This window comes from Argopecten irradians, chromosome 3, assembly GCF_041381155.1.
Source record: "Argopecten irradians isolate NY chromosome 3, Ai_NY, whole genome shotgun sequence".
NCBI lineage: Eukaryota > Metazoa > Mollusca > Bivalvia > Pectinida > Pectinidae > Argopecten > Argopecten irradians.
In genome coordinates, this window is record NC_091136.1 from 50,994,530 (window position 1) to 51,019,704 (window position 25,175).

Sequence of the window (25,175 nt, forward strand, 5' to 3'; positions counted from 1 at the left end):
TGATCTCACTATGAAGGGCCTCAGGAGATCTGACATTACAAATGTGTTTGTGTTTCCTTGTGTTTAGGTGATAGCATCACACCTCATTATCAACTTTAATGCTCCTCTTCAGATTTTAATGTCGACCCATTCTCCTCCTCTACTCCCAATCTTAATTACGACTTCCCAGGGCGATGCCATTCAGGCCCAACTCCATACATCTTCACACAGCATATTTCAGCCCTCTAAATATTGTAAGTTTCCGTGGTGAAATGGCCTTACTAAATCTGTGTTGGTCTCCTCCTGAATGACAAGACATTAGCTTAACTAAACACCCTGGCCAGTCTTCGGTGGATAATGGCTAATGAATTCTAAGACTTGTTGTTCAATTCAATAAATAAAATGAATTTGTCACAGCAGTCCGTTCAGTACATGCTCTAAAGGGATTTCAATCCATTTTAATGTGGAAACATGTGGCTTCTCCAATTCTTATCCAAACAGCCAATCTATATGGCTTTGTTACAGGAATTTGAACTTTGATTTCTGAAGAATTTCCCTTCATTTCTGTATGGAAACATAATTTTTGGAATTTTATTTCACCAAAATGCACTGGTGTGAATCAAAATAAAAGTTTTTATTTTCATCATAAAATTCATGGAAAGAATTTCTTGTTATAATATATGATGTTAAATTCCATCCGATCAACATCAATTTACTTATGAGTCTGGAGATGGGTTTTAATTAGTGTCAGTTTGGATTCCAGTCTCTCACTTTACCTTATAACAGTATGATGTGGCTTAAAAAACACAAGGTTTATTTGCGGAGAGTTTGTGAACTTTACTTGATAATAGTGTCTGCAATCAAACCTTGTAATAACTTGTGTCAGTAAATGCCATAGAATATTACACTTCTTGATGAAAATTGAGATTCTCTGTTCAGGTGTTAAATTCTTTTAATGGTCCAGCAAAACTCCAAATGCAATAGGAATCTTTTGTATAGAAGTGAATCTTGTCAAAAGGAGGTCCTGTTGACTCGCTAGGCTGGGTGATTTTTCTACAAACTGCGATGGCATGTGATCGTCTTACGAGAGAATCAGCAAGGTGGAATGAAACCTGACAAGAGAAATGACTTTAACAATAGCTTTTGTTGCTACCACACAAACCTGGAGTTAGTTTCTTTGTATATCATTGTGATATTTGTTATATTCTGTTGAGCGTAAAAATTGTAAAATTCTATCTTTTCAGAAACTGTCTCGCTTATTAATTATGAAATTTACAAATGGCTGTCAAAACTAGATATTTTGACAGAATTATTCATCGGAATCTTTTTACGCAGCTGAGCATGATAATTGTAAGAAATATGGTGTGTGAGAAATACATGTCCATGATGATTTTGTGTGTGGTTTCAGGGATAAATAATTGACATTATCACAATGAGTTTCCAATACATTTCACATTGTTACACAGAAACAAAGCTGTGTGTATTCATCATTACAATTTCATGGGATTGTGATTCAAGCTCAGATAAGTTATTTCTGTTGTGATCAGTTGTTGATGGTTTTGTGGTCGGAAAGTAATTGAATGTTTTTGCCAATTTGTGTTTTTCTTCATGAATCATTGTTTGTGATAATGAATTTCTAACGAAGAAAATGTACTGTATTTTGCCAGTTATTAGCCCTAGACAGCCACTATAGACATTCACTATACAGGGATATACATTGGTGCTTTTATGGAATACTTGAAGAATGTATAACTTTATAGGCGGATATGAAATGTGGGTTTATTAACAAACATCTAAAAGATTACCAGAACAAAATCTTTGATTTCTTGTTTTTGCAATCATATATCATCAAAAGTTATAACCTTTGTTTACCATCTGTTGCCTATGTAATTGGTTCATTTCTATCTGTATGAGTTCTGAAATCTGCCGTCAACATTCTGAGTATCAAAGTATGGGTACTTTTAGGTCGTCTGTACCATATGGAAGTTTCCAATATCAATATTATGACAGGACGATAATATTTAACCACCTAACCTTTTTCACAGAGGTGACCTGATTATATATGGGTCAATATTTGAACCTGTTAAACAATGAGAAGATAGAACACTTGGATAAGGGGATGATGTTTGGCTTTCATATCGGAGAGCTCGTCTAATTAGGGTAATCAGACCAGAGTAATGGATACCTGTCACTGTCCACGATGTGTCTTAAGGAACAAACACTCACAACAACAACACAAACACATCTACAAATAGGATTAGAAGATAAACGTATAGACTAAAAAATGGACAGCGCTCACAACCCTGGACATTATAAATGTATAATAGACTGAAAAATGGACAGCACTCAGATTTAACCTGGACCATATAAACATATAGACTAAAAAATGGACAGCACTCAGAACCCTGGTCAATATAAACATATAGACTAAAAAATGGACAGCACCCAGAACCCTGGACCATATAAACATATAGACTGAAAAATAGACAGCACTCAGCTTTAACCCTAGATCATATAAATGTGTAGACTGAAAAATGGACAGCACTCAGAACCCTGGACCATATAAACATATAGACTAAAAAATGGACAGCACCCAGAACCCTGGACCATATAAACATATAGACTAAAAAATGGACAGCACTCAGCTTTAACCCTGGACCATATAAACATATAGACTAAAAAATGGACAGCACCCAGAACCCTGGTCAATATAAACATATAGACTAAAAAATGGACAGCACCCAGAACCCTGGACCATATAAACATATAGACTAAAAAATGGACAGCACCCAGAACCCTGGACCATATAAATGTGTAGACTAAAAAATAGACAGCACTCAGCTTTAACCCTGGACCATATAAACATATAGACTAAAAAATGGACAGCACTCAGAACCCTGGACCATATAAACATATAGACTAAAAAATGGACAGCGCTCACAACCCTGGACATTATAAATGTATAATAGACTGAAAAATGGACAGCACTCAGATTTAACCTGGACCATATAAACATATAGACTAAAAAATGGACAGCACTCAGCTTTAACCCTGGACCATATAAACATATAGACTAAAAAATGGACAGCACCCAGAACCCTGGACCATATAAACATATAGACTAAAAAATGGACAGCACTCAGCTTTAACCCTGGACCATATAAACATATAGACTAAAAAATGGACAGCACTCAGAACCCTGGACCATATAAACATATAGACTAAAAAATGGACAGCACTCAGCTTTAACCCTGGACCATATAAACATATAGACTAAAAAATGGACAGCACCCAGAACCCTGGTCAATATAAACATATAGACTAAAAAATGGACAGCACCCAGAACCCTGGACCATATAAATGTGTAGACTAAAAAATGGACAGCGCTCACAACCCTGGACATTATAAATGTATAATAGACTGAAAAATGGACAGCACTCAGATTTAACCTGGACCATATAACATATAGACTAAAAATAGACAGCACTCAACCTGGACCATATAAACATATAGACTAAAAAATGGACAGCACTCAGAACCCTGGACCATATAAACATATAGACTAAAAAATGGACAGCACTCAGCTTTAACCCTGGACCATATAAACATATAGACTAAAAAATGGACAGCACTCAGCTTTAACCCTGGACCATATAAACATATAGACTAAAAAATGGACAGCACCCAGAACCCTGGTCAATATAAACATATAGACTAAAAAATGGACAGCACCCAGAACCCTGGACCATATAAACATATAGACTAAAAAATGGACAGCACCCAGAACCCTGGACCATATAAACATATAGACTAAAAAATGGACAGCACTCAGAACCCTGGACCATATAAACATATAGACTAAAAAATGGACAGCACTCAGCTTTAACCCTGGACCATATAAACATATAGACTAAAAAATGGACAGCACTCAGCTTAACCCTGGTCAATATAAACATATAGACTAAAAAATGGACAGCACCCAGAACCCTGGACCATATAAATGTGTAGACTAAAAAATGGACAGCACTCAGCTTTAACCCTGGACCATATAAACATATAGACTAAAAAATGGACAGCACCCAGAACCCTGGTCAATATAAACATATAGACTAAAAAATGGACAGCACCCAGAACCCTGGACCATATAAATGTGTAGACTAAAAAATGGACAGCGCTCACAACCCTGGACATTATAAATGTATAATAGACTGAAAAATGGACAGCACTCAGATTTAACCTGGACCATATAAACATATAGACTAAAAAATGGACAGCACTCAGAACCCTGCATATAAACATATAGACTAAAAAATGGACAGCACTCAGAACCCTGGACCATATAAACATATAGACTAAAAAATGGACAGCACTCAGCTTTAACCCTGGACCATATAAACATATAGACTAAAAAATGGACAGCACCCAGAACCCTGGTCAATATAAACATATAGACTAAAACATGGACAGCACTCAGAACCCTGGACCATATAAACATATAGACTAAAAAATGGACAGCACCCAGAACCCTGGACCATATAAATGTGTAGACTAAAAAATGGACAGCGCTCAGAACCCTGGACCATATAAACATATAGACTAAAAAATGGACAGCACCCAGAACCCTGGACCATATAAACATATAGACTAAAAAATGGACAGCACTCAGCTTTAACCCTGGACCATATAAACATATAGACTAAAAAATGGACAGCACCCAGAACCCTGGACCATATAAACATATAGACTAAAAAATGGACAGCACTCAGCTTTAACCCTGGACCATATAAACATATAGACTAAAAAATGGACAGCACCCAGAACCCTGGTCAATATAAACATATAGACTAAAACATGGACAGCGCTCAGAACCCTGGACCATATAAATGTGTAGACTAAAAAATGGACAGCACTCAGAACCCTGGACCATATAAATGTGTAGACTAAAAAATGGACAGCGCTCAGCTCAGCTTTTACACTTGACTATATAAATGTATAGACTAAAAAATGGACAGCGCTCAGCTTTAACCCTGGACCATATAAACGTATAGACTAAAAATTGGACAGCACTCAGCTCAGCTTTAACCCTGGGACCTTATAAAGGTATAGACATAAAACTGAAGAGGGTTTTTACCCTAGATCTCAATACTGCATAACATACCTACACATACGCTGCTTACCGATTATTTCACATTTGTATCAAATTTTGTCTTTGAATAAGTGAAGAGCTGCAAACACAGCTTTAATTAAAGGATTTAATGGCTTTAACTGGACATAGAGTTCCCTCCATTAAAGTATTCTTCGATGCATAAATCAATAATCCATATACTGATATAGCATATATTTAGTTCACATGTACTAAGGAGATGAAACAATAAATGTCATGTGTTCTGTAGACCAGGATGTATCAAATTACAAACACAAAAATAGTTATGGGGTGATGTGAAGATATCTTAGGTAAAAGATTCCTTTTTGTCTTTAGTGATAACTTCAGAGAAAAGAAGTCTATTATGAGACTTAATCTTGGTTGTATATATTCAACTGTAGATATATACTTTTATATCCTGTTCCACCTGAGAATGTTTACCTGGATCTCGTTATGGAGATAACGGTCACTAATATAGAGTCACGTCCTACTATAGGGGTCTGTTGATGTAACAGGGCCCATAATTAGCTCCCTCGGACAAGGGACAATGATGGATGTGGTTAGGGATCAGGGATTCCTGTTGTTGCTCGATGACAGCGGACTTTGCCGTTATTTCAATCTGTGGCATTACCTGAGGCTGGAGTGGTGTAGATTTACTATGTCCAACATTCCATCTCTTTGTCAGGGCTGAGAAGTCTTGTTTTGGGGTCGGCTTCTTTACTATTGTGGTTTGTAGGGATCAATAATTCCGAGAGAGGGGCGGGGACAGGGATGGGAAATTGACATCCCCTGCTGTCATTCATGAAAGTACAAATTTTACAGTGGTTGCAACTACAGGACGTCCTATTGTTGTGGCGAGAACAATGGGCGATAAACAGCATGATTATCTCCGTAAGAATATACAATAAAACCTTCATGTTTATTCATGGTAGGAAGTGGATTAGTTGTTGTCCTGTCAGATTCCTCCATGATTTAATGAATCCCTGTCCACTGGTGTGGAGAAGGAAAGATCAAGTTAATTTCACAGGTAAAATTCAACAGGTAAATTGTCAAGCATTGCACAATACAGGTCCGTACCCAAGTAGCTTTATCCTCAAGCAGAGTCCAAGGATATGCACTTAATTTGGTTTATCATGCATTTACATACTTCATATATTAATTTTCTAAAAAATAAATTGCAATGAGATGTGTGTATTTTTTTCATTTAAACAAATCTTATTGTGTTGATATGCAAGATTATAAGGCTTCAAACTTAGAATCACTTTAGTTTTCTAATTCATTTATTTTTTCAACATATACATCATGTATAACATCCTATGTCAAATTCCTGACTTATTATTGTGTATTTGGTCTATTCATTAAGATTTTTGATGGATTTTCAGCTCTCTCTTTTTTTTATTTGTATCTAAATGACATTTATAAAAAATTAACAAATATATATATATCTACAACTGTGAAACTGTTATATAAATTAACAGCTGCCGTATATTACTTTTCACGACTTGTGAGATAATTATGAAATCACAGACAGGTGAAATACATATGCAATTAACACGCAGACGTGAGATTATTATAAAAAGTCAAACTGATTAAACTTTGAAATGTCAGTACTCTCAACATAAGGCCAACAAAGTCTTTATCAAGTGGTCAGAAAAAGACTTTAGAATGGCAATTTTTTAACATCTTTATTTTATCTGTTATTTAATTATATCCAATTGATTTGTTAATAAAAAATAGTTCAAAATTTTCCACTATAATGTTTCATATAGAAAATCATTAGGTCTATTACAGAGTCTAAATTAAAGGTTACTATCTGTAACAATCAATCATTTCTATGGATAAAAGGGAGTTTTCTACAGACTATAATAATGTTTTAGTAAAAAAAAATCACATGTTTATTTATCCATACACTTACCAAGCTTTGTAACTTAGTTTTATTAAACATATTAAAATCTCTCTGCCTTCCATTAACTTGTTTCCTATAAACCCCTATAGGCTATATTATATAAATATACATGCTTTGTGGACAGGAAAAACCAACATCATAAGTAATTAAATGGATGATCATTGTAAGAATTTCCCTGCCCTGTAATTTCAGACATCCAGTTATATGTCATAAGAGAAGAGATCTGTGAAAGAGAAATTGTCCAATAGAAACAGTAAGTATCTATTTCTATTCATCGCCCCGATTTGAATATAGAAGTGACATAAACACCATCTTAGATGGATCTAATGGACACATTTTCTATACCTTATTGCTTTAGGAATAACAAAAGTGGTAGGTTGAAGAGAAACAATTGTAAACAGATTTTTTAAAGTAGCAATCAGAGCTGCTTTAACGTGGTGTTGATTACACCTATCGGAGAAATGGTGCCTGACATTCACTATTGCTGTATTATCACTGCTTCTACATTGGTCCTGATCTGTAATTCCATCTTAGAGGATCGTTACCTTTTGACAAACCTTTGCTGAATGGATGCCAGTTTGACATTTTTTTCTTTGAGATTGGCTGGTTGGTTGGGTGACTTTTTACAGTTTCTTTTGATGGAGTTTGAAGGCTAGACTTAACATAATGTTTGTCTTATCTGACAAAGCCTTTTCTCCACTAGGGGGAGTAGCAATCTCTTTTTTCTCTGTCATACAGATAAATATCTTGTACATATATCCTAAGATCGTGTGCCAAAGGTGCTTTATCCATGCCGATTTGAATATGAGTTACTTTATCAGAAGCTATCAATCTATAGTATCTACATGGCTATTGTGACGACCAGAATTTGATCTGTCATAAAATCGGCACAGTACATATGTCAAAACCATGTAATACTAATTACAGTGCTAAGGCAACAAGAATAGTGTTGTTAGGACAGATGCTATTGGTCAAACTATCTGTTTATTTGTTGTTCAACCTGAGCTTCTTTGGAACACGCTGGTGCCAGAGATTTCTTTTAACGATTACCATCGTAGTATGAATCAGACTTAGTCCATAATCAGGTGACAGATAAAGTTATTACGATTGACTGCGTAGATTTCTTGCACCGAAACTACTCATGCTACTATTGTTGGTAACTTCTGTAAACAAATGCATGCCATTCGAGTACGCCTCTCTTTTTTTCAGAAGTAACATTTGAATCGGTACATAGATTTAATTAGTGTTTTGTTCCTGTGCTTGCGGTTCGACTGTAATTGGTAGGTTGTAACGTTTCGTACGACCATGATGTTATCACTATTAACGCTTGGATCATACAGTCTAGCGAGTTTCTTCCACGAGCAGTCACGGACAGTTCTCATATATAGGCCCATCAAACAAATGTCAACAATTACTTTATTCAAAACGGGTGGAAGTAGGCGCAGACACGCGCGTCACAGTCGTAGACAGAAAGTCGACTTCCCTGGAATAAAAAAAAACAGCAATTCACTTTTGTTTCAGTAGTAAATCTGCTAATAATATTGATGTAGTCATTGAGGTGGCAGGATTTATTACTGGACGTTAGGGTCATTAGGTACATTTGGGACATTTTCATTTGATTTTCGATTTTCATTACTTCGATGAGGATCTTATAGCTATGAAGATTTCTGTATGGTTATAGTTTTTTTTTGGCTTGCCAAACAGATTATTAATAGACAGCAATTAATGGTTAGAACGATTTCGTAAACATTTCAAGGACATACAATATAGCTGTTCCGTAGATAGATATCGGAATTATGCTCCACAAGGTCCATTATCTGTTACATGCTGTTGTCCAAGGTTTACTGAAGGGTGAAATTTTTATGCTCCTAATTCATGCTTATGTGAATTTTGGTAATGGTAATTAAATTATGGTTTATTTGTATTCACTTGATTGTGAAACTTCCTGATGATTTACACTAAACAACAACAAATGCCTGAATAGATTGTCGCAATAGGTATAACACTAAACGTGTTTACCATATATCAAAGGTTGTGGAAAAATGACCTTCATATCATAACTATGCTGTGTCAATTAAATGGTAGTTATGGACTCGGTAACAATGATAAAACTATATCAGTAGGCTATAGGTATCAAACATTCACAGGACCTGAATAATTCTACCATTAACGAATACCCCATAACTTTCTATATATGATGTCTGATAAATGTGTAGATAAGCAATAGGCAGGTTTCATATTCCCTACATTATGTATGTTTGTGGTCCTAGATTTCTATAGCATGTACTGTTAATTATGTGTGGTACAAATTGATTCCTGTTTGGGTTATTATAATTAACATTTTTCTCCCTCTCTCCTATGTTTTATCTATATCAGTCTCCTACAGACTTGTCCTGGTTATCTCTTTACAGCTTTCTAACATGTGAATTGATTGTGAAAGGTTTGAAATGCTTTTACTAATTATAAGTTAACATAGCCATTTTGTACAAATACGCTTAGTTAGATAGGTTGAATGGATTTATAATGGTAACAATTGCTGCAATCATTCTCAGAGAATGGAGGCAGTATTTGCCGGTTCCCCATTTCACGCCCTTTGTATCAAGGGGAGATAATCTAGTTACAATGAACTTATGGATTGGTTATTATAAGTTTATATATAAAACATGTCTTGATAATAGTGCAAGCAACTATTTTCCAATTGAACAAAGGGTAGATCTGATACTGTTGATGTAAAAAAAAGGCAAAGCTTCTTGAGCAACATAAAATTTTTAGGTCATCTGACCCGAAGGGTCAGGATGACCTATAGTCGTCATTTATCGTCCGTCGTCGTCCGCCGTGTGCCGTGCGTTAACATTTCACATTTTGAACTTCTTCTCAAGTTCTACCGGTGCAATTTGGATGAAACTTGCATGAAATGATCCTGACATGGTCCCGACAAAGTGTTTTTATTTTTCGGATTGATACGAAATCCAAGATGGCCGCCACAGCTGCCATCTTGAAAACACATTTTGAACTTCTTCTCCAGTTCTACCGGTGCAATATGGATGAAACTTGCATGAAATGATCCTGACATGGTCCTGACAAAGTGTTGTTACATCTCTGGTTGATCCCAAATCGAAGATGGCTACCATGACACTATATCTAATTAATTTCCTATATGTTAAGGCCCTTTGGCCTCTTGTTTGAAATAAAATTTGTTGAAAGAAATTGAAAATGATCCCGACATGGTCCTGACAAAGTGACACCATATATAATTAATTTTACTATTGCCAAGGTAGTTAGATGACCGTAAAGGCCCTTTGGGCCTCTTGTTTTGTCTAAGGTTAATCAAGGTCACATCAAATGTTTTGTTTTTATATATTAAATGTTCAGTTGTCAAAGATATCAAAAGTTAATTTTCAGTATCGGAAAACAGTATTGTAATTGTGTCTGTAATATCTGACAGACAGACAAATTCCATATTGGGTTACAGCCACAATTCACTTGTAGCATCTCAATGGCTGTGTGTTACTGAGACTCCAATGGCATTATATGTACATATATACATAAAGTTCTGAACAGGTGACAGCCATTAAATAAAACATGGCATACCATTACCCTTCAGCTAATAAATCTCATTTATAGGATTAATATTCCAAATACACTACAACGTATGTCAATCTCCTCAACATGTACCAAATGGCAAAACATTTTAATTCATTAAATATCATTTCTGAACATTTTAGTGATGATATGCGATTGTATTATATTTAATGTATCAAAATCATGTGTTAAACACCCACGCTGTACTACTTTATCACCCTGGTAATACTATCACTCTCCTTTTGTAAGAGTTATGTCCCCTTAACCCCAATGAACCGTACATCAGGTACATTAATTTACAGAGTTCTTTTACATTAGTACAGTTAGTGGGACAAATATTTGTAAAGTACATAGTCATTATGAAATTAATTATGGATCATTAAGGAATCCATTATTGAATATGATGTGTCCTATTTCATTAAGAAAACAAATATATAAGTTTATTTTTTTATTTAGAAATCAATTATAGATATGCATGGTTTGGAAAAAGATTAATAAAGGAATTTATCCAATATGATATATATTAATATGAACTTTGTTGATTGATAGTTTCTATAGAAACAGATCAACTTCGTATGTATCTATACAAGTAGGCCTGTATATATATAATATATATAAACCATTAAGGTTAATTGATTGTGATCCGATGATTATGACAAGTACCACACATACTTGACAGAAGAGATGGCTTAATTACTAATCAAACTCTAAAACAACAAAAAAAAGATTCAGAACACAACATTCAACAAAACAAAGAATTACATTACATATGAATTTATAAAAGTGATATAAAGGGCAGCGTTATTGAACTTTCTGTTTTCAACTTCAAACACCTAATAAATGACATGACATTGCCCCATTGTAGTAATTAATTCATGAACACATAGCATAGTTAAAATAAATATATAAACATTTGAAAACACTTAACAGACATCGGTGGTGAACGTTTGATCTGTTGTCTCTAACAATGATAAACAATCAAAGGTATAGAGGTCTGCTCTAATAGATCTGAACATGATGGATGTTCCGGGGACAATAGGAGAACAAGTAATTGTTAAAGGCCAGAGACAGAATTTATTTGACATGGAACCCGCAGTATTAAGTTTATCAGTGACGATTTATATACACTGTTCTGTCCTGAAGTAGTGCAAATGTTTAACATTAAAATCAAGTCTTTGATGTTGATCCTGCTAAAGTATATCACCATTTAGAAATAATTCATTTGCCTAATGCAGGGGAGCCTAAGTGTTTGCTTGAAATGTACTCAACACTGTCTCTATCCTCTTCAAAAAAAAAAGAAAATCTGCATTAATTGGGCTCTTGGCAGACTTCTCCGTTGGTTTGTCGCAGTCTTTCATAATACCGTTGAAGCGTTCAAAGATATGTTGACAGAGGAAACACTTGAATTTGTAAAAATGAAAATGCGGCGGGAAAGATAAAAGTGATAAAGTTTGTTGATAAATGTGATTTGTAATAATGGAAGTTATCAATATTAACTCAAAGTATTGATTGATATTGACCTAGCCGATTCTAAATCGTGTCTTTGTTGACATCTTTCGATGAGATTTTCAGTGTGATGTATGGAGTACATGTATTTATTACATATTTAGAATAACACTTCTCTAGAACTGGTGACTTCTTAGTCACCATTGACATTACATGGATAAACAACACTCACACAAATCTGATCTGCTTTAAAGAAGATTTTTGTAAACTCTAACCAAAGAACTGAAATATATCATATTACACCTAATCTCTTTTAATGGTTTGCTCAATAACTTTTCAAAACTTTACTTTTCTGTCCTGGATATTCATGAAGTAGGGATGTCCTTTTTGGAATTTTAGTTGTGTTATGTAACTTGTGTGTGAGCTGTGCATGCCGAATGGCACTACCACTACCTCCTCCTCTAGACTGACTACAGATCCTGAGTAATATTGATTTCTCAGCAAAATTCTAATATTTTATTATCTCCCCTAGTTTGAAACATAAGAATGTCACAGAGACAAACATTATCAAGCTAAACTTTAGTGATGTTTTTGATATTCTAGAGACTGCCTGGTGGTCAGTCAAATCCACCAAACACAAGTACATGTCCTTAACAAATTTTCTCCAGCTTCCCTCCACATTTAATTGTAGCCTGGCGCGTTTGTAAACGGTCCTGAAATAGCCAACTATATCTTTATAGGGGAAGATTTGAACAGGATATTATGATATATAATATTCTCTAACTGTATTGTTTTACACTATTGTGGAATACCTGTAATTCACCTGCTGTGAATTCAACTGTGACACTAAATCAGGAGTGTCAATACACCTGTTTCAACTTTCTAAATAGAATCCTTACTCTAATGAGATTAACAGGCAGCTATGAACATATAAGGCTAAAAAAGTAAATAAATTGCTGTAATATCACACTATAAAGTTTTCTAATTATCAGTTGTCATAACACAAACCTGATCATTTGACAATTTTTTTAAGACCAAATGGGTGAGAGCAACACAGGAGTAATATCCAATTTTAGCTGTTTAATTCTTGTTTTAGGAGTTACAATAAAAGATACCAAATATAGTTCACATTGTACTTGATAACCATCTGAATTTCTACTGTTTCATAATGAGGTTTTGTTATTATGTGATTAGTGCATAAATCTTCATGCCAAAACAGTAAAATGTTCCATAAATTCCCATGCAGATAGAAGATGAAAATAAATCTAGGCATTCCATCTCCTTGACACTTGTAATTGTAAATAATTAGGTTAGAATTTAGGTTGATTTATAATTAGTATCATCAAGATTCATCCAGGTTAAGAAGTCTATTAGATTAATTTCTGATGATTAAATCACCTGTTACTAAATATCAGCACTTCAGTGCAGTGTACTGAATCTATTAAAGATTTACATCAAAGATGTTATTAAAATAGATAAAACTATATACACAGGTTAGGTATATATATATAGTCAAAATACACTTCATTCCTGGTAAAGTGTCAATGTCATGATCACTTTTATCAACATTGACATTCTAGAAATTTCTAAGGTATTGCTATGTCTGTTTAAATGGTAAAGTATTAATTATTTAAAGTGTGAGATTATCTTGCTGAAAATTAGCTAGGGTTACTTATTAAACAAGTTTTCTTCACAAAGTTTGGTGCCTGCATGATTAGTTTGAGAACATTTTAACCGTTATATTGTCTGATGTTTAGGATAATCAATACAAAGTACTTATACTGTACTCATTATTGCACAGTACAGTACATTAAGACTTCATTGAGCTGTCCTCTAGCTGTCTCCCAAAACATGCCAAGAAAGGTGAGGAGCCCAGAAATTAAGGTTTAAATCTAAAAATGATGTACATGTAATAAGAAAACATGGAAGGGAAAATCCTTTGGATTGTGTAGTCTGTATAGTCTGTGAGAAAATTTAGACCAGTATTGAGATACTGTAGCCACCAAGATTCTGGTATTGTGAGTGATCTTGTCCACCAGATTTTAGGTGCATGGATACTGTAGCCACCAAGATTCTGGTGTTGTGAGTGATCTTGTCCGCCAGATTTTAGTGCAGGATACTGTAGCCACCAAGATTCTGGTGTTGTGAGTGATCTTGTCGCCAGATTTTAGGTGGTACTGTAGCCACCAAGATTCTGGTGTTGTGAGTGATCTTGTCCGCCAGATTTTAGGTGGATACTGTAGCCACCAAGATTCTGGTGTTGTGAGTGATCTTGTCCGCCAGATTTTAGGTGGATACTGTAGCCACCAAGATTCTGGTGTTGTGAGTGATCTTGTCCGCCAGATTTTAGGTGCATGGATACTGTAGCCACCGAGATTCTGGTGTTGTGAGTGATCTTGTCCACCAGATTTTAGGTGGATACTGTAGCCACCGAGATTCTGGTGTTGTGAGTGATCTTGTCCGCCAGATTTTAGGTGGATACTGTAGCCACCAAGATTCTGGTGTTGTGAGTGATCTTGTCCGCCAGAATTTAGGTGCATGGATACTGTAGCCACCAAGATTCTGGTGTTGTGAGTGATCTTGTCCGCCAGATTTTAGGTGCATGGATACTGTAGCCACCAAGATTCTGGTGTTGTGAGTGATCTTGTCCGCCAGATTTTAGGTGGATACTGTAGCCACCAAGATTCTGGTGTTGTGAGTGATCTTGTCCGCCAGATTTTAGGTGGATACTGTAGCCACCAAGATTCTGGTGTTGTGAGTGATCTTGTCCGCCAGGTTTTAGGTGGATACTGTAGCCACCAGGATTCTGGTGTTGTGAGTGATCTTGTCCACCAGATTTTAGGTGGATACTGTAGCCACCGAGATTCTGGTGTTGTGAGTGATCTTGTCCACCAGATTTTAGGTGGATACTGTAGCCACCGAGATTCTGGTGTTGTGAGTGATCTTGTCCGCCATCAATCCTGGTGTCACTATATATACTCTCCTTATTCCCAGGATTCTCAAATGACATTTTGTATTTATAATTTAATGAGTGCAACATGTTGGTCTAGTGAAAACAAGAATGATACACCTATTCGTTAACATATTCATCCGATCGGACCAATTGTCGCAAGGTGCTTGAAAGAGCTCCAGCATGTCTGAGGCAGGCGGAAAATCATACGTCAGCTACGTCGTGTTGAAGTACTACTGTACAGCTGGGGAGCCCTTACACGTTCGCTAACTCGTGATATTAATTGATGCGAATGAAATTCCAAACCTTTTGAATGGTAAATAATTGACTTGATATGAATTGTTATCTAATTATAAAATCAGCACACTCACTAACCGCTTGACATGGTTTTTCTCTGGATCATTAAGGCATCTCTAGGGTGTAAATATTTAGAATAATTTTACATTTAGTGTGTATATATAAGATGATAATTATGTTAAAGACATTGTAGTATTTCTGAATCACTAAATGGAAAAGCTTACAAATTTAATGTCAAATCATGACTGAGGAATGTACATACAAACCAATATATAATTCATGGTATAATTAGTACAAATATGAAAATAATGTGGTCTAAATTTTCTAAATTAAATCTTTATATATGATATTTTGAGCAGTACAATAATGCATTGAGGTAGTTCAGATTATATTTAGTATCATTGGATGTTTCTTTTTGTTTTTTCCTATGTCATTTTCATCAGTGAGGTTTAATCGTGGTGGGGTATTTTGAGGGTTGGATTTATACAGTATGTCTGACATTTGATGGGTTAATAGACCTAGTGCAAATTAAAATTTGTGAAAATCATTTAGGTCACCTGACCCTTTCAGATGACCTGCTCCATTGTTCATAAATTTACTTATAATCTAACTTCTTTTAGATAACCAAAAGGCCCAGGCTACTGATATTATAAAAGTTTATTCAAATGAACAACCTTGACTTTCATTCAAAGGCACATGGGTCTAATAGTCTAAAACTTCTTGTCAATGACTAAGAGACATGATATAGGCCTGTTAGCGTGCTAGGGTGAAGAGCTTCAATGTTTGTTCAAATGAATGGCCTTGAACTTCATTCATAATCACAGGGTCAAATATTTAGGCTAAAATCTGTCATGACCCCTCAGCCTCTTGTCAATAACTTGTAGACCATACTCTGTTGTTTTGTACCAATAGTTGGATATTATCTTTTTGTGTATAAATGTATATTTATAAATACCAATAACTTTCACATAAAGTACTAAGTAATAGCTGAAAAATGCACTGAGTCTGGTCTGGAAAACCTGGAGCAAGATATGTTAATATACTCTGGATGGTAGAGGATTAGAGGTCTCTGTTTACGAGGTAGTCACCAGATATTGACAACTCTTACCAATAATGGTCATTCTCCAACCAAAACTACAAATTGGAAAATAATATTTAACTTTAAAAGTTTCTAAATTAGTTTTACCACATTATTTCTTGAATCAGCTATTATCAGTATTATCACTTATTAATTATTTTTAGCACCTTTAGTTCAGTGGTGTGGACCTGGTACAGACCAGCTATTATCTACTGTGAGAGGGTTGTGATTCATACCGACTTTTAATAACTGGTCATTGTGGTCTGAACACCAATTAGGACACACAGCCTGATGGGAATTGTTTATAAGTACAGGAAGTACAATAATGGGCTATTGTACCAGGGCTATCCTCAGCAGCCACACACTGGGTTTTATGTCAACATTGTGATCTGTCAGAGTTACTTCCCTTATTTTCACTCTCTCATGGAGGTATAGGGGCAGTCGTGACCTCAGGTGGGCTAGTGGTTAAGGTGTTACAATATATTACCACTAGCCCTCCATCTCTGGGTTTCAAGCTAGAATCCCTCATTGGGCAGTTACCAGGTTAATTCTGATCATAGGTCAATGATTTGTCTCTGGAAACTCCGGATCCTGGTTTTGTTTGTTTGTTTGATTATTAATTAACATCCTATTACCGGCCAGGGTCATGTAGTATGATGTACAATGGGAAAAAAAACAAATTCAAAGTACTGTTCATTAACAATTAAGTCGGGAAATTATGAAGATACTGATCAGTATTAAGCTTAAGTATGTCTGAACATCAATAGTATATGTATGCCAATCAGAGAACAATATTGCTTATAATGAGACAAATAAAGCTTCACTAGAATAAATTCATTCTAAAGGACTTTGATTGCAACTTAACCTATTATATATGGTAAATCATTGAATTATTATCATTTCAATTTTAATTTACCGTGTCAACATGCATATTTCCAGTTACAAAGCAAGTTTAAGTAAAGTCATTTTTCCCGCTTCTTTACAGTTTTAACTACCCAATCTGTCCTTGTAAACACAAATAAAGGATCAGATATCACTGAAGACACTTACACACATGACAACGAAAATTTGCTGCTGGCATTTTCCACAAGTTTAAGAAATAAAATTAGATTATTTATCAGTTGAGAAATATATTTTATAATTATAGTCTTTACTTTGTTTGATTGATAACAAGAAGTTTATGAACCGGATCAAAATCAACATTATGATCTCGTAACTGCGAATATCCATAAACGGGAATTTCCCCATTTCCTGTCCACAACTGATACGATAGTAATCGTCCTTTAATACATTACTTATATTGTCAGCCTCAGATGATGGCGATGATGACTGGTTTTATTGTTAGGATGCACAGCCAAGATATGGCCTGCACTTAATAAAACTACATGTAATTAGACGTCGCGCTCTGAAGATCACAGACTGGTGGTGATGATATAGTATAGCAGTTTAATATAGGTTTATATACATATAAATTCATGGTTAGTTAAGTTCTATAAACAGGGATGATGATGGCGATGATTACTTCCAATGGTTAACAACATCTAGATGATGACACAAAGGTAGGTTCTCTGATTGGCCGATTTCAGAATTTCGTACTAGCACTCAGAAACTGATAGCTATCTCGGAGCAATAATGGAAATGGGTATTTATAAACCATTCCCCATTTGGATGATTTTGAATAGAGTAAAATGGAAATATCAGTAATAATGTTCACTGCTACACATTTTCTGTTTGCTATAGAAAGTACGTTTATTTTTGTAGCTGATGTAACTACTCTGATGATATGTAAATGGCCAATGTCAGTTTCCATGTGTTGCTTTTTACATTAGGTTCTTAGTAAATGTTCAGATGATGGTCACAGGAAGGATAAAGAAAAACATTTATCAGTGACATAATTCAAATAGAGGATGTTGAACACAGAGGAAATGAGAATAAGGGGTTTTTTCCTCGGCAAATTATGTCCAGGTGTAAATTATAATTTGTGAAGTTTTCAGTTCACATCCTTCAATAGATAAGCCAATAGATATAACTCAAATATTAATACTGAAACTGGATTGTGAATAACTCTGCAAAATTTGGTAAAGCTGTTACAATTAATATGCAAAATCTTTAATCTCCATATGTATTTCACTAGAGTCCACCATGTCTGAATATGTTTTAGACCTCCAATTGCAAACAAAACCTCTCTTATCCAAATCCATCTCTAAACAAGTTTTTTTTCACAAAAGTATATCACATACCTCTCTATTTAAATATATGCTGCAAATTCTTCTAATCTCTAAATAGGTTAACCATCTCTTGATATGTTTTATCCAAAATTCTCATCCCTAAAAGGGTTATACAAAATCCCCCATCTCTGTTTTACCAAAGCCTTCTTGATCTACACACCAATATAGGTATGTCTCCTACTGTACTTTTGTGACATTGTTGTAATAAGTTGTCCTGAAATCAATGATCAACTATATAATTAAGTTTTTTTTCAATATTCCTAAAGCATTACACGATTACTCCTGCAAATAAAAAAAATGTAGTCCTTATAAAAAGTACATAGAATTTCTAAATTAGAATACCCTGACCCAGTATAGATAAGTCCACCATTATACTGACAATACCATCAGAGGTCCTCCATACATCATATGTATGGGACAGACAGATTTATTTATAATGGGTTCACCTCAACCATTGACTTTTGACTTTTATCATCCATCCAATAACAGTTAAATGTCAATGATGATATTTTTTTACTCAAATTATCACCTTTAAATAAATTCAGTGGGGTTAGTGACATTTATAGGGGCTGAAATTTCTAGATGTTAACTAAATATCATTGATACTATACAAATTGGGAAATTCAAATATCATTACCTACATTTGAATACTTATTTATTTGTCATTTATTTGCTGTACTATGAATTATCATTGTCTACATTTCCAGGGAATTGCGCATTAACAAAAACTCGGGATCTAAACGGTCCCACTTCATAGGGAAGTTCACAGTTTGTGATGAATGAATGATCAGTTGATTGCTTAATTAAAAAATGGAACCAAATATTTCAATATACCATGTGCACCTCTAATGATCCAGTCAAACTAAGACAGACTTGGACTTACTGTCAGGGCTATTATCTGGTATGGTAGAAATCAGATTTAACACGATCTTAAATAGCTGAATTCATTCAACTGTTGAGATGTGACTTAATTCATTCTACTGTTGAAATGTGACGTAATTCATTCTACTGTTGAGATGTGACTTAATTCATTCTACTGTTGAGATGTGACTTAATTCATTCTACTGTTGAGATGTGACAACATGTTTAATTTGTGTCTATTTCATATCCTTGGTAAATGAAACTCATCCAAGTGCCGACTTTAATAGCAGTTCCCACATAGGAAAAAAATTGTTTCCTGTTAATTTGTCAAATATTGTAATTATACATGTTGTTAGGGTCGGAGGTGAAGAGCTACTGAGGCTTCTGGACTGTTGATGATTGATCAGATTTAATGATCAGAAAATATCGGTGATTCTCTGAAATGTCAGCTCAGTATAGACAGCTACAATCATCTACAATTAGTAACTAGGGTAAGGATAGGGAGAGCCGTTTATGTGATAGGATAAAATGTCACATAGTTTACGTCAATTTTGTCTCCCGTCATTTCCTCTCTTACATATACAAAGCCAACAGATAATATGGACTTAATGAGCACCACATGATTTTCTAAATGTCAACCACAGGTTTTATAACACGGCCATATTCATAACTAAATTGTGGATCACTGTGTTTTTTTAAGTAGAAACTTCCCAATAGTTACAAACTCTTGATGGTTTATGATAATTTGATCATTACTCGGAGATATTAACAAATGTGAGCCTTGAAGTTTAGACTAATTAGTTATCATTGACCGATAATTATCATTTTGATTACCGTATTCCGGTTTTATTTGTATGTCAGTGAGAGGAACCTGTGCTGTGAGAACTGTAATAATGACATAATGTTAGAGATAGGATATGTTGTTTAGTTAATTGACTTCATATTAATATCAATGGGTCCTGAGTGCTGCAAATGAAAAAATGCTGTTATGAACATCTGTTTACTAATAAGGTGACGTCTGAAGTATTTCCCAGAAAGAATGAAATGTAAAGATTGAGTCTGAATAAAATTCATTAGTAATGGTAATTTCTTTGGTGTGGTTTATAACTAAGTCACTTAAAAGGAGAATTAATCTCTATTGACTAGGTATTCTATATTTGTAATGCTTATTTGTATAGAAAGGAAACGAAACTGCATCAAAAAAAGTATAGATTAAAAGATAATTGTAATAGGGAATCCTCTTATACGGTATTACACCATCTAGGTACTAGGTACCTCTGAATTGTCAAAGGGAGATAACATATCAGAGGCAGTAACTCTGAACCATTGATGGGGTAACTTATTAAGAGTATAAACTCATAATTATCAAAACAAACTAAAACATAAAGAAAAAGTTACTCTGAAATATCTAACCCCTTGAATATTTACTCTACATAATCAAGGGCAGATAACTCATTAATCAAGGGAAGGTAACTCTGAGCCATTGATGGGGTAACTTATTAAGAGAATAAACTCAGAATTATTAAAACAGAGGGCGTTGTTGGTGGGTTGATTTTTACAGTAGTGTTATTTCTATTTGGTCCTGTAAATACATGCTTTGATTGCCTTCCCACCAGAATTGTATACCAACAGCCTTGTTAGTGCATTTCTGGTGTTGATGATTGATTTTAATATTGATGTAAACGTATGATTATAATCTAGTTATTGTTGCTCTCCAAGGATTACTGAAAACTGGTAATGGGTGATTTGAGCTGTTGATAATGATTAATACTCTGATATATTGTATTGTATTAATTCAGCTAAACATTTTACCCTGCAGGAAGTCCTTTTCACACCATTTTCTCTGTCAAAATAATTATCGACAGTATGGCTCCCAGACTAACAAAACATTATGTAATGATGTTTGTGGTTACGAATCTTTAAAACTTGGAATAATAAAAATCTGACAATTATTACAGTCAACTTGAGACTGATCCATAAAATATGATAGGTCTTGGAGTTTGCTTTGAATTGTAATAATACAACGCTTTGTGAATAAACTATCAATTATGAATAGACTTAATTCGGAAAATAAATTTTACCTGGATTATAGACACAAGTAAAACTTTAAAAGTCACAGGTAGTTTAAAGATGAATGTGTTAAGTTTGCGTATGAGCTTAGCCCAACCTTCTCTGAGCTGTTTACCTAAGCAGAGACCTACAACTTCAAAGGATAGATTCATTTTTCATGTAATCCATTTCCTGTGGTAGTGGTGAGGGGGAGGGGTGTAAGTGAAGGTCGTTAGCTATTGCCTTGTTGTACATAGTCTCTACATTGTCAGTGAACATGTCCTTACATCACTTTTTAATTTCTATTACATGATGTGCTGGTGTTGTCTATATAACAGATTAGGTCATATGTATACATACATGTCTTTAATAGACAAGCATTTTGTATAAAAAAAATAGAATCTTTAGATAGGATTTAAAGATGCACATTATAACATTTGTTACAGCCACTGAAGTAGATTTAGAAATACTGTTATCACACCTATGGATGCTTGAGATAATGACAAAGAGCTAAGAAAACAATAGTTCCTGAGTTCTATTTCCCTACTTTTCTTACTAAAATCTACATCATATTATATAATTTTATGTTGCATTAAGATATATTGTTTGTATTGTTGGTGTTGAGAGAGATATAGCCTGTAGTTGGAGCTTGGAATACAACATCAACCCAATACTTGTAATGTCATTTTTAAAATATGTTAATTAATGTCCACATGTATCCATCCTTTTTCTGGAGTAATTGTCCTACATACCTGACTGTTTAAATACCAGGTCAGCTTGAACCTGAGTTTAATCAGAAACAGTATCATTTCTAGGATAGTATGCCAACTCAGGTTTAATGTTTACCGTATGACATTTGAAACTTCAAAATTCTACATTCTCTGAGTACATGAATAATGCATATGAAATTAGATCAGTCTATTTTCAGTAAGGGACAACATGGCTTATGTGCATTACGGTAAAGGTTTTCCAGTGTTGTTATCTATATATATACAATTAAGTACAGTTGCACCTAATTAATTCAAACTAAAATGTACAGTTTAAAAAACTTTGTAATAAGAATTCTCCCAGAACTAATATCACCACTGTCTTGCAGACTGCAAAAAAGCTATAATTCAGTAAATGTCCCAAGATGGCATTATTATTCTGGAGAAGATCTAATATGCATGATGGTTACATAAGAAATCTATTTCCATGTATATGGCAGATGTTTAGTTCTACTTAATTCATTATGAACATAATAATTTGTTTCATTTACATAATATATGTAAATTCATCTTATCTGATATATATATTGTTGCAGAAATGGAAAAGATGCACCTGTCTATTCTTATATTTTATCTGCATTAATATTATATTTGCATTTTTTTCATATGTAAAAGGTTTCTATTTAAAGCCCCGCTACATTTCTGAAACAAGAATGAAACTTCTATGTTCCTGGCCTGAGCATCGCCGGAGACCCATGGGTGATCGCACTACGCTACGCTACACTTATCACCCGTGGGCAAACTCCTGGTAAAATCCTCGTAGGTAATTTATATGCATGAAGAATTTGATTGGTTCCAGTACATTTTTGCGATGGGATTTAATCAATCAGAGTAAGCATTATGTATCTTATACGGCTAACACTTGCACCTGGCGAATTTTCGGGTACATGATACTGTGAGCGCACGAGCGGTGTATGTTTACACGTGTGTGTATGGGTCAGGTAAACTATGAACAAAAGCGTTGTTAGCTTCGTTCATAGCAGTATAGGACTTTATTAGGTATTTCTGTAATAATAGTATGCTTTATTAGGCAGAAATAGCTATTGTCATATAAGTGTTTTATACTATAGTCTTAATGTTATTAGGTATAAGGTATTAATAAGGGCAAACCAATAAACCAGCCTTCATTCTGAAGAGTTCTGAACTGTATATCGAGTATTCTAATTGGTCAATTCTAGTATGTGAATTAGCATATTTTACGAGGATTTTACTAGGAGTTTGCCCAAATGTGATAAGTGTAGCGTCGTGTAGTGCGATCACCCGTGGGTCTCCGACGACGTGGCCTGAGGTGAACACCAAAATCTGCTTGATTCCCGCGTAAATCAGTGTTAATTAACACTTAAGATTTATAGAAATACTCAAGTACTGGTACTGTGCTCCAATTGGATGACAATTGGAAACATAAGACAAATTGCATTATGAAAATTAACATTTAATTTATCTCAAAGATTGTTTAGAAAGCTAAAAAAGTGTAGTATAAACAGTTTTGGGACTCTTTTTGAACTAAATATATCTATTTTTGTTTTAGGATGTGACAGTAACGCAGTTCCTGAGGACATCCCAAACTATAAATAACCAACTCAGTCAACACTAGAATGATGTCTGTTGTCCTCAGTTTCACATTCAAGATACTTACATCGGAGAGTTTATAAACATCTGTTTTCTATTAATTTGCTGAAGATGCCTTTCCAATATCAAATTGGAAATACATTTTAGGATATCTGTGTAATTTTTCTCTGTGAGCTAGGAGACTGTTTGATATAATCCATCATAAAAATATTTAGGATATCTGTAATTGAAGATCTGCCTCTTTCTGAATATTGATTTCAGTATCTACTGTCCAGTTTTAATGGTGTATCTACCACAATAGATCTGTTTCACATTTAATGATATCAGTTTTTAGGAATATTTACCTCACTTATTTGCCCTGTGGCTTGTCTATTTATCACCTGAACATTTGAATATCTGTGTAAATAATGCCTCTTAAATCATTTTATTTTTCACTGTCTGTATAAAAAAAAGTATCTTTGTCTATTGGACTGAATCTGTTTTAATTAAAGTCACATGACATAAAAGGCTGCAGGTGTTACCTCATACATTTTTTCTTCTTCTGCATTTACTTACTTTTTATTATCTGTAATTTGATAAAAAATGATGAATAAATACAAAACATGCTGGTCGCTTGAAAATCACTCTTACAACATCAATGCTATGCTGATGATAAAATGGTGGGAGATACTAGTGATAGGAATCTGTGATCTATTCTGATCATTTGATCACAATAAACAAACTAGTGATGGGAGGCAGAGATACAGACGATTATTCAGTATTCAGCCAAGATCTAGAATTAATAAGCTGTTATCTGTTCAGCACAATACATAACGATGCTTTGTTGTGTAGATTGTACCTGTCTGTATCTAGATATCATCAACATTAAACTCCTTCTCCTACTAAACAGTGTATTATCAGAACTGAAATTGAAAATTTCCCCCTTAACTGGTGTATTATTACATATGATAAATAAAAAAATGTTGTTGGGATTAGACATGAAAATGAATTTCACTGTCTTTACTATAAAATCCTAGTTTATTTTGTTTTCTTCATATATTACTCTATTCGAAATTAATTCTGTTTAATTGAATTATGTTCTATTCCTTTGTTTGATGATGTTTATATGACAGACTATTTACAAGTCTAATTGCACTGTTTCAAGGCAATTTTTCGCTTTATCAAATGATTTTTTGACATAATATGTTACTGTTACATATTGTTGTGCTAAGTTTAATCAAAATGACCAGATATAGTCATTGTGTGTGATATTTTTAATATGTGTCTTTCTGGCACCAGCATTGTTACAGGTATATTTGTAGAGTAGCATAGAATCCTGAC

The 25,175-nt window shown here is 34.3% G+C and overlaps 2 long non-coding RNA genes across 2 annotated transcripts in view; one reads left to right on the forward strand and one right to left on the reverse strand.

Annotated features, from left to right (window-relative positions):
• LOC138318971 (uncharacterized) overlaps window positions 1-6,138 on the reverse strand; it is a 37,184-nt gene extending 31,046 nt beyond the window's left edge. The window contains exon 1 of the long non-coding RNA XR_011207933.1: window positions 5,754-6,138. This is a non-coding gene — a long non-coding RNA (uncharacterized lncRNA). The remainder of the gene's footprint in view (window positions 1-5,753) is intronic.
• The window catches only part of LOC138318970 (uncharacterized), an 84,051-nt gene extending 59,671 nt beyond the window's left edge, over window positions 1-24,380 (forward strand). The window contains exon 3 of the long non-coding RNA XR_011207932.1: window positions 23,815-24,380. This is a non-coding gene — a long non-coding RNA (uncharacterized lncRNA). The remainder of the gene's footprint in view (window positions 1-23,814) is intronic.
• Window positions 24,381-25,175: the final 795 nt, after the last annotated feature.